The sequence below is a fragment of the Phoca vitulina genome, unplaced genomic scaffold (assembly GCF_004348235.1).
Source record: "Phoca vitulina isolate PV1807 unplaced genomic scaffold, GSC_HSeal_1.0 scaffold5, whole genome shotgun sequence".
Lineage (NCBI taxonomy): Eukaryota > Metazoa > Chordata > Mammalia > Carnivora > Phocidae > Phoca > Phoca vitulina.
This window is the reverse complement of record NW_022589708.1, coordinates 30,971,070-30,981,666: the sequence shown is the minus strand read 5'-3', so window position 1 is coordinate 30,981,666 and position 10,597 is coordinate 30,971,070. Positions and strand designations below refer to the sequence as shown.

General features: G+C 35.9%; 1 non-coding gene across 1 annotated transcript; it reads right to left on the bottom strand.

Moving 5' to 3' along the window:
• Nucleotides 1–1,722: 1,722 nt before the first annotated feature.
• On the bottom strand, nt 1,723–1,829 carry LOC116631867. The gene has a single exon (XR_004299305.1). It is a non-coding gene; the product is annotated as a U6 spliceosomal RNA (small nuclear RNA).
• Nucleotides 1,830–10,597: the final 8,768 nt, after the last annotated feature.

Below are 10,597 nucleotides of genomic sequence, written 5' to 3'. Positions count from 1 at the left end.
TTGCTTTGATTCTGACGTTGCTAACTCCTGCTCTTTATTTACGTCCCAGCATAAAAGTCACCTTCTCAGAGAGGCTTTCTCTGACCTCTACTCTATCAGGACTCCCCATTCTATTTCTGGGGTAAGTAACTCTCCCGGTTTGCCAGAACCGAGTTGTTTCTTAGGAAGTGAGATTTCCAGTGCTAAAACCAGGATAGCCCCAAGCAAACTGGGAAGATTGGTCATGCTACCTGCTCCCCAGTTGCAAATTTTACTTTTTCTTTACAACTCCTACATAATTTATAATTGTATATTTAGTTGTGTGATATTTTTTTAAGTGCCTACCATCCTTATTAGATTATAACTCCATAAGGGAACAGGTGATATGTTTCTTAATCTTTTTGTCTCCAGTGTCTAGCACTACACTTAGCTACACTTACAAAGTACCTGCTCAGTAATTGCTGCTTTTGAAAGAGACACTTGTCTTATTGGTTACTCTGTTACAAAGGGATAGAAAATGCTGACATGTGTTATACAACAACCTATATCCTTTTGTCTCACTTATAAAACATCTCACCAGAACATTTTGAAAATAACGTACTTTCTTCCCTTGGTCCCTAGACATTGCTAATGTGTTTTAGTTGACTATAGCCCATCAATTCCACATATGTATATGGATTATGGATCTTCTCAGCTAAGAGAGGGGCAGCTAAAGAAACATCTATGTCACCAACCTAAGAAACTGGTACACACAGAACTTTTTAAACTAATAACAGCTAATAGTAACTAATACTGAGTTTTAGATAAATGCCAAGCTCTGGGTTAAGCACTGTGTATATATTATCTCTTTAACAATGTGTATGTTATGAGAGAAATACTTTTTTACTATCCTCATTTTCCCTGTGGACACAGGGAGAATAAGCATTATACCCAAAGTCATATATATATTAAGTGCTTGAGTCAGGGTTCTAACTTAGTTCTGTCTGACTCAAACAAGCCCAGGATTTTATCTATTCCTTTGACAAAACATGATAGGATTGATTTTTTTTTCTAGAGAGGGAGGGGAGGGACAAAGGGAGGGGGAGAGAGGGAATCTTAAGCGGGCTCCATGCCCAGCACAGAGCCTGACTTGATTTCACAACCCTGAGATCACAACCTGAACCAAAATAAAGAGTTGGACACTTAACCGACTAAACTACTCAGGCACCCTGGATTGATTTTTTTTAAATTGAAGTACAATTGACATACAATATAATATTAGTTTCAGGTTTATATTAGTTTCAGGTGAATCACATAGTGATTCAATGTTTATATACATTACAAAATGCTCACCACAAAAAGTGTAGTTAACATGTGTCTCCTTACAAAGTTATACTATTATTGACTATATTCCCTATGGATTGACTCTTCTCAATAGGGATTTGCTTGCCTGGATTAAAGAATCATCTTGTCTAGGCGATCTGTCTTTTGTAAATTAACTGAATGGTACCTATTCAATTATAGAAGTGAATTATATATACACATATATTTAAATCATATGTTCTGTATGCATGTTATATGTATTATCATGTGCACAATAATATATATCATATATATTTGTTAGTGTTTTGCTAGTACATAAAAGCTAACATTTATCTAATGCTTACTGTGAGCCAAATTCTAAATTAAGTATTGTTAAAAGAGATGTTATCTCATTTAAACATCATACCTTATGAAGTAGATAGTGATATTTTCCACTTTTTTAAAAATATGGAATGCTTCATCAATTTATGTGTCATCCTTATGCAGGGACCTTGCTAGTCTTTTCTGTGTTGTTCCAATTTTAGTACATCTGCTGCTGAAATGAGCACAATATTTTCCAGTTATTATAGGTGACAGAACTGAGGTGCAAACAGAAGATAGGGACACTTTTCCTGAGGTCATATAGTTTATAAATGATGGAGCTAGGATTGGAATACAAGACCATTTGATTCTTTTTTTTAAATCTTTTTTTATTTATTATTATGTTCAATTAGCCAGCATATAGTACATCATTAGTTTTTGATGTAGTGTTCAATGATTCATTAGTTGTGTATAAGACCCAGTGCTCATCACCACACATGCCCTCCTTAATACCCGTCACCTGGTTACCCCATCCCCCCACCCCCTTGCTTCTGTAACCCTCAGTTTGGTTCCCAGAGTCCAGAGTGCCTCATGGTTTGTCTCCCTGTCTGATTTCTTCCCATTCAGTTTCCCCTCCCTTCCCTGTGGTCCTCCACGCTATTCCTTATGTTGCACATGAGTGAAACCATATGATAATTGTCTTTCTCTGCTTGACTTATTTCACTTAGCATAATCCCCTCCAGTTCCATCCATGTTGATGCAAATGGTAAGTATTCATCCTTTCTGATGGCTGAGTAATATTCCATTGTATATATGGACCACATCTTCTTTATCCATTCATCTGTTGAAGGACATCTCGGCTCCTTCCACAGTTTGGCTATTATGGACATTGCTGCTATGAACATTGGGGTGCATGTGCCTCTTCTTTTCACTACATCTGTATCTTTGGGGTAAATACCTAGTAGTACAATTGCTGGGTCGTAGGGTAGCTCTATTTTTTAATGTCTTGAGGAACCTCCATACTGTTTTCCAGAGTGGCTGTAACAGCTTGCATTCCCATCAACAGTGTAAGAGGGTTCCCCTTTCTCCACATCCTTGCCAATACTTGTTTCCTGTCTTGTTAATTTTTGCCATTGTAACTGGTATAAGCTGGTATCTCATTGTGGTTTTGATTTATATTTCCCTGATGGCTAGTGATGTTGAACATTTTTTTAATATCTCTCTTAACCTTTTGTATGTCTTCTTTGGAGAAGTAAGACCATTTGATTCTTTTTTTATTTTATTTTATTATGTTAGTCAACATACATTACATCATTAGTTTTTGATGTAGTGTTCCATGATTCATTGTTTGCGTATAACACCAGTGCTCCATTCAATACATGCCCTCCTTAATACCAATCACTGGGCTAACCCATCCCTCCACCCCCTTCCCCTCTAAAACCCTCAGTTTGTTTCTCAGAGTCCATAGTCTCTCATGGTTTGTCTCCCCCTCCGATTTCCCCTCCTTGATTTTTCCCTTCCTACTATCTTCTCTCTCCCTCTCTCTCTTTTTTTAACATATAATGTATTATTTGTTTCAGAGGAACAGGTCTGTGATTCATCAGTCTTTCACAATTCCCAGCACTCACCATAGCACATACCCTCCCCAGTGTCCATCACCCAGCCACACAATCCCTCCCACCCCCACCACTCCAGCAATCCTCAGTTTGTTTCCTGAGATTAAGAATTCCTCATATCAGTGAGATCATATGATACTTGTCTTTCTCTGATTGACTTATTTCACTTAGCATAATACCCTCTAGTTCCATCCACGTTGTTGCAAATGGCAAGATTTCAGGTTTTTTTTTATGGTTGCATAATATTCCATTGTGTATATATATATATGTATATATATATATACACACCACATCTTCTTTATCCATTCATCTGTTGATGGATGTCTTGGCTCTTTCCATAGTTTGGCTATTGTGGACATTGCTGCTATAAACATTGGGGTGCTCATACCCCTTCGGATCACTACATTTGTATCTTTGGGATAAATACCCAGTAGTGCAATTGCGGGTCGTAGGGTAACTCTATTTTCAACTTTTTGAGGAACCTCCATACTGTTTTCCAGAGTGGCTGCACCAGCTTGCATTCCCAACAACAGTGTAAGAGGGTTCCCCTTTCTCTGCATCCTCACCAACATCTGTCGTTTCCTGACTTGTTAATTTTAGCCATTCTGACTGATGGGAGGTGGTATCTCATTGAGGTTTTGATTTGGATTTCCCTGATGTTGAGTGATGTTGAGCACTTTTTCATGTGTCTGTTGGCCATTTGGTTGTCTTCTTTGGAAAATTGTCTGTTCATGTCTTCTGCCCATTTCTTGATTGGATTATTTGTTCTTTGGGTGTTGAATTTGATAAGTTCTTTATAGATTTTGGATACTAGCCCTTTATCTGATATGTCATTTGCAAATATCTTCTCCCATTCTGTCGGTTGTCTTTTGGTTTTGTTGACTGTTTCCTTTGCTGTGCAAAAGCTTTTTATCTTGATGAAGTCCCAATAGTTCATTTTTGCCCTTGCTTCCCTTGCCTTTGGCGATGTTTCTAGGAAGAAGTTGCTGCGGCTGAGGTCAAAGAGGTTGCTGCCTGTGTTCTCCTTTAGGATTTTGATGGACTCCTGTCTCACATTTAGGTCTTTCAACCATTTTGAGTCTATTTTTGTGTGTGGTGTAAGGAAATGGTCCAGTTTCATTCTTCTGCATGTGGCTGTCCAATTTCCCAACACCATTGGACATTCTTTCCTGCTTTGTCAAAGATTAGTTGACCATAGAGTTAAGGGTCCATTTCTGGGCTCTGTATTCTGTTCCATTGATCTATGTGTCTGTTTTTATGCCAGTACCATACTGTCTTCATGATTACAGCTTTGTAATAGAGCTTGAAGTCCGGAATTGTGATACCCCCAGCTTTGCTTTCCTTTTTTAACATTCCTCTGGCTATTCGGGGTCTTTTCTGGTTCCATACAAGTTTTAGGATTATTTGCTCCATTTCTTTGAAAAAAGCTGATGGTATTTTGTTAGGGATTGCATTAAATGTGTAGATTGCTCTGGGTAGCATTGACATTTTCACAATATTTGTTCTTCCAATCCATGAGCATGGAACGTTTTTCCATTTCTTTGTGTCATCCTCAATTTCTTTCATGAGTATTCTATAGTTTTCTGAGTACAGATTCTTTGCCTCTTTGGTTAGATTTATTCCTAGGTATCTTACGGTTTTGGGTGCAGTTGTAAATGGGATCGACTCCTTAATTTCTTTCTTCTGTCTTGTTGTTCATGTATAGGAATGCCACTTATTTCTGTGCATTGATTTTATATCCTGCCACTTTACTGAATTCCTCTATGAGTTCTAGCAGTTTTAGGGTGGAGTCTTTTGGGTTTTCTACATAAAGTATCATATCATCTGCAAAGAGTGAGAGTTTGACTTTTTCTTTGCTGATTTGGATGCCTTTTAGTTCTTTTTGTTGTGTGATTGCTGTGGCTAGTACTTCTAGGACTATGTTGAATAGCAGAGATCATTTGATTCTTTTTTGTTCTCTTTTTTATTCTCTTTTTTTAATTATTATGTTATGTTAATCACCATACATGACCATTTGATTCTTAAGATTCATTTGTCATCTATGTCTTTCTTCTTAAATCTCCAAACTGACCAGGGATTAAAAGCTTTTAGCAATATTTCTCAAGTGTCTTTTGCTTATTTCTCTATTATTCAGCACAGTTGGCTACTGGCTTTTATGGTATGTTCTTTCTCATGAGAATGTAGGTACTTGGAAATGTACTTAGGAACTATAGGCCACCTCAGGGTATCAATTTTTATACTACTACTCATGTTGGTAAAATCTTAGAGACTTACCCCCTCCCACCACAGTGTTTCTCTTCCTTTGAAGAACAATAGAACCTTTCGTCTTCCAGATGTCTGACAGTCCTAAAAACTTGACTAACCTAGGAGAGAGAGGTCAGTACTTCAATATCAAGTTGATATGGGAGCCTTCAGGATAATGACCACATCTTTTGTATCTCTTATGTTGCAAATGTGTATAGCATTGCCTCATTAATTTTAGTGGATTGATTGAAATGTGCAGTCACTTCATTCCTGTGTTGGTATCTGAGACCATACTTTGGCTGTGGCCTCTTCTTACTACTTCTTAATTTGTATAAATTCCTCTAGCTCTCAGATACATTGATTTGCATTTGCTTATGGTTGTGCCTTGTGGATTAGGAAACTAGAAATATTGGAGAAACAACTTGTTTTCTGAAAAAGAACAGAAATTTGTGTATTATATTTTCCTTTATTTCCATATTTTTATCAGATCAAGAACAACAATTTTGGGATTTAAAAAATCTTGCAAATGTAGTAATTCAACTTACAAATGAACTATTATTCATTTTTCTTAGCCTATAGATTTGATCTAAAACATGTTTAAATGTAGACTACCTCCTTTTCATTATTTGATCATTCATGTTCTTCTCTCTGGAGAACTTCACTTAGGCTAGAGCCAAGTTAGTATGTCTAGAAAATGATGTGAAGTAAAGAATTTTGATTATATGCCAACACACTGTACAACCTAGAAGAAATGGGTAAAGTATTAGAAACACAATTTTCCAAAATGGAAGCAGGAAGAAATAGAAAATCTGAACAGATCAATTACAAGTAACAAAGTTAATTCAAAAATTAAAAAACTACCAAAAATAAAAGTCCAGGATCAGATGGATTCACAAGTGAATTCTACCAGACATTTAAAGAAGAGTTAATACCTATTCTCTACAAACTATTCCAAAAAATAGAAGAGGAAGGAAAGCTTTCAAATACATTCTGTAAGGCCAGCATTATCAAAACCAGAAAAGATACCACGAAAAAGGAAAACTACAGGCCAATATCCCTGATGAACATAGATGCAAAAGTCCTCAACAAAATATTAGCAAACTACATACAACAATACTTTAAAAATATCATTCTCCACAATCAGGTGGGATTTATTCCAGAGATGCAGGAGTGGTTCGGTTCAGTCATCATATACCACATCAACAAATCACAGGATACAAGTCATATAATCATCTCAATAGAGGTAGAAAAAACATTTTAAAAAAACTCAGTATCCATTCATGATAAAAATTCTCAACAAAATGGGGTTAGATGGGACATACCTTAACATCACAAAGGCTATACATGAAAAACCCATAGCTAACATCATCCTTAATTGTGAAAAACTGAGAGCTTTCCCTCTAAGATCAAGATGTCTACTCTCACCACTTTTATTCAACATAATACTATAGGTCCTAGGCACAGCAATCAGACAAGAAAAAGAAGTAAGAGGCATCCACATTGGTAAAGAAGAAGCTAAATTGTCACTATTTGCAGATGACACAATACTATACATAGAAAATCCTAAAGACTCCATTAAAAAACTATTAGAAGTAATAAATGAATTCAGTAAAGTGGCAGGATAAAAAATTATTATTTCCCAGAAATTGATAGTGTTTCTGTATACTAACAACAAAGTCACAGAAAGAGAAATAAAAAACTAGTACTATTTACAATTGCACCAAAAATAATAAAATGCCTAGGAATAAACTTAACTAAGGAGGTGAAATATTTGTACTCTGAAAATTATAAAACACTGATGAAAGAAACTGAACATGACACAAACAAATGTAAAGGTATTCCATGCTCATGAATTGGAAGAACAAATATTGTCAAAATGTCCACATTCCTCAAAACAATCTACAGATTTAATCCAATCCTTATCAAAATACCAACAGTTTTCACTGAACTAGAACAAATAATCCTAAAATTTTTATGGAACCACAGAAGACCCTGAATAGCCAAAGTAATTCTGAGAAAGAACAAAGCTAGAAGTATCACAGTTCCAGATTTCAAGGTATGATACAAGGCTGTAGTAATCAAAATGCTCTAGTTTCGTTGATCTGATCTGTGTTTCTGGTTTCTAATTCATTGATCTCTGCTCTAATCTTAATTATTTCTATTCTAATACGTGGCTTAGGCATCGTTTGTTGCTTTTTCTCTAGTTCTTTAAGGTGTAGAGTTAGTTGGTGAATTTAGGATTTTTCTATTTTTTTGAGTGAGGCTTGGATGGCTTTGTATTTCCCCCTTAGGACCCCCTTTGCAGTATCCCATAGGTTTTGGACTGATGTGTTTTCATTCTCATTGATTTCCATGAATTGTTTAAGTTCTTCTTGGATTTCCTCGTTGACCCAAACATGCTTGAGCAGATTGGTCTTTAGCTTCCAAGTGTTTGAATTTCTGCCAAATTTTTTCTTGTGATTGAGTTCTAGTTTTAAAGCATTGTGGTCTGAGAATATGCAGGGAATAATCTCAATCTTTTGGTATCGGTTGAGACCTGATTTGTAACCCAGTATGTGGTCTATTCTGCAGAAAGTTCCATGTGCGCTTGAGAAGAATGAGTATTCTGTTGTTTTAAGGTGGGATGTTCTGTATATATCTATGAGGTCCATCTGGTCCAGTGTATCATTCAAAGCTCTTGTTTCCTTGTTGATTTTCTGCTCAGATGATCTATCCATTGCTGAGAGTGGAGTATTGAGGTCTCCTACAAATAACCTATTGTTATCAATATGAATGTTTATTTTGGTTAACAGTTGGCTTATGTAGATGGCTGCTCCCATGTTGGGGGCATAGATATTTACAATTGTTAGCTCTTCTTGTTGGATAGACCCTTTAAGAATGATATAGTGTCCTTCTGTGTCTCTAACTACAGACTTTAGTTTAAACTCTAATTTGTCTGATATAAGAATTGCTACCCCAGCTTTCTTTTGAGGTCTGTTGGCATGGAAGATGGATCTCCATCCCTTCACGTTCAGTCTGGATGGATCTTTAGGTTCAAAATGAGTCTCTGGTAGACAGCATATGGATGGGTCCTGTCTTTTTATCCAATCTGCAACCCTGTGCCATTTTATGGGAGCATTTAGGCCATTCATGTTGAAGACCTCAATGTCCAGTGACATTTTTCAAAGTGCGGAACAAACAATCCTAAAATTTGTATGGAATCAGAAAAGACCCCGAATCGCCAAGGAAATGTTAAGAAAAACAAAGCTGGGGACATCACGTTGCCGATTTCAAGCTATATTACAAAGCAGTGATCACTAAGACAGCATGGTACTGGCACAAAAACAGACATATAGACCAATGAAACAGAATAGAGAACCCATATATGGACCCTCAACTCTATGGTCAAATAATCTTCGACAAAGCAGGAAAAAACATGCAATGGAAAAAAGACAGTCTCTTCAGTAAATGGTGCTGGGAAAATTGTACAGCCACATGCAGAAGAATGAAACTCGACCATTCTCTAACACCATACACAAAGATAAACTCAAAATGGATGAAAATAGTCTTTTCAATAAAAGGTGCTGGGAAAAATGAACAGCTACATGCAAAAGAATGAAATTGGACTACTTTTTAACTCCATACATAAAAATAAATTCAAAATGGAAGAAAGATCTAAATGTGAGACCTGAAACCATAAAAATCCTAGAAGAGAACATAGGCAGTAACTTCTTTGACATCGGCTGTAGCAACCTCTTTCTAGATTTGTCTCCTAAGACAAGGGAAACAGAAGCAAAAATTAACTATTGGGACTACATCAAAATAAAAAGCTTTTGCACAGCAAAGGAAAACAATCAACAAAACTAAAAGACAACTTATTGAATAGAAGAAGATATTTGCAAATAACGTGTTTAATAAAGGGTTAGTATCCAAAATACAACTGAACACCTAAAAATAAATGATCCAATTAAAAATGGGCAGAAGACATGAATAGATATTTCTCCAAAGAAGACATCCAGATGGCCAAGAGACACATGAAAAAAAGTCCAACATCACTCATCATCAGGGAAATGCAAATCAAAACCACAATGAGATATCATCTCACACCTGTGAGAATGGCTAAAATGAAAAACAAAAGAAACAAGTGTTGGTGAGGAAGTGGAGAAAATGGAAATTTTGTGCCCTGTTGGTGGGAATGCAAACTGGTGCAGCCACTGTGGAAGACAGTGTTCAGGTTCCTCAGTACATTAAAAATAGAATTACCATATGAATTACTCATAATACCGTATGAATACTCATACCAAATACCATATGAATTACTCATAATTCTTCTACTGGGTATTTATCCAAAGAATATGAAAACAGTAATTGGAAAGATATATTCACCTCTATGTTTATAGCCAAGATATGGAAGCAGCCCAAGTGTCCATCAATAGATGAGTGAGTAAGGAAGCTATATATATATATATATATATATAATGGAATATTATTCAGCCATAAAAAGAATTACATCTTGCCATCTGCAACAACCCGGGTGGATCTAGAGGGCATAATGCTAAGTGAAATAAGTCAGTCAGAGAAAGACAAATACCCTATGATTTCACCCATATGTGGAATTTAAGAAAAAAAAAACCACAAAGGAACAAAGGGAAAAAGAGACAAACCAGAAAAAACAACAACAACAAAAAACAAAACAAAACAGACTCTTAACTACAGAGAACAAACTGATAGTTACCAGATGGGAGGTGGGTGGGGGGATGGGTGAAATAGATGATGGGGATTAAGAGTACACTTATCATGATGAACACTGAGTAATGTATAGAATTGTTGAATCACTATATTTTACACCTGAAACTAATATAACACTATATATAATTAAATTAAAATATATAAAGTAAAATAATAGCAGAGCATATGAAATACAGTCAATGGTATTATAATAATGATGTAATGGGACAGATGGTAGCTATATTTGTGGTGAACATAGCATAATGATAAACTTGTCAAATCACTAAGTTTTACACCTGAAAGTAAGGTAACCTTATGTGTCAACTATACTCAAGTTAAAAAAAAAATTTTGGCAGTGTTTGCCAGAAAGAAATAGAAATTTCATTTCTAAAGAAAAAAGAAACTCCTTTTTTACCAGATGGAAAGAGTGATCAAATATGCATGAAAGG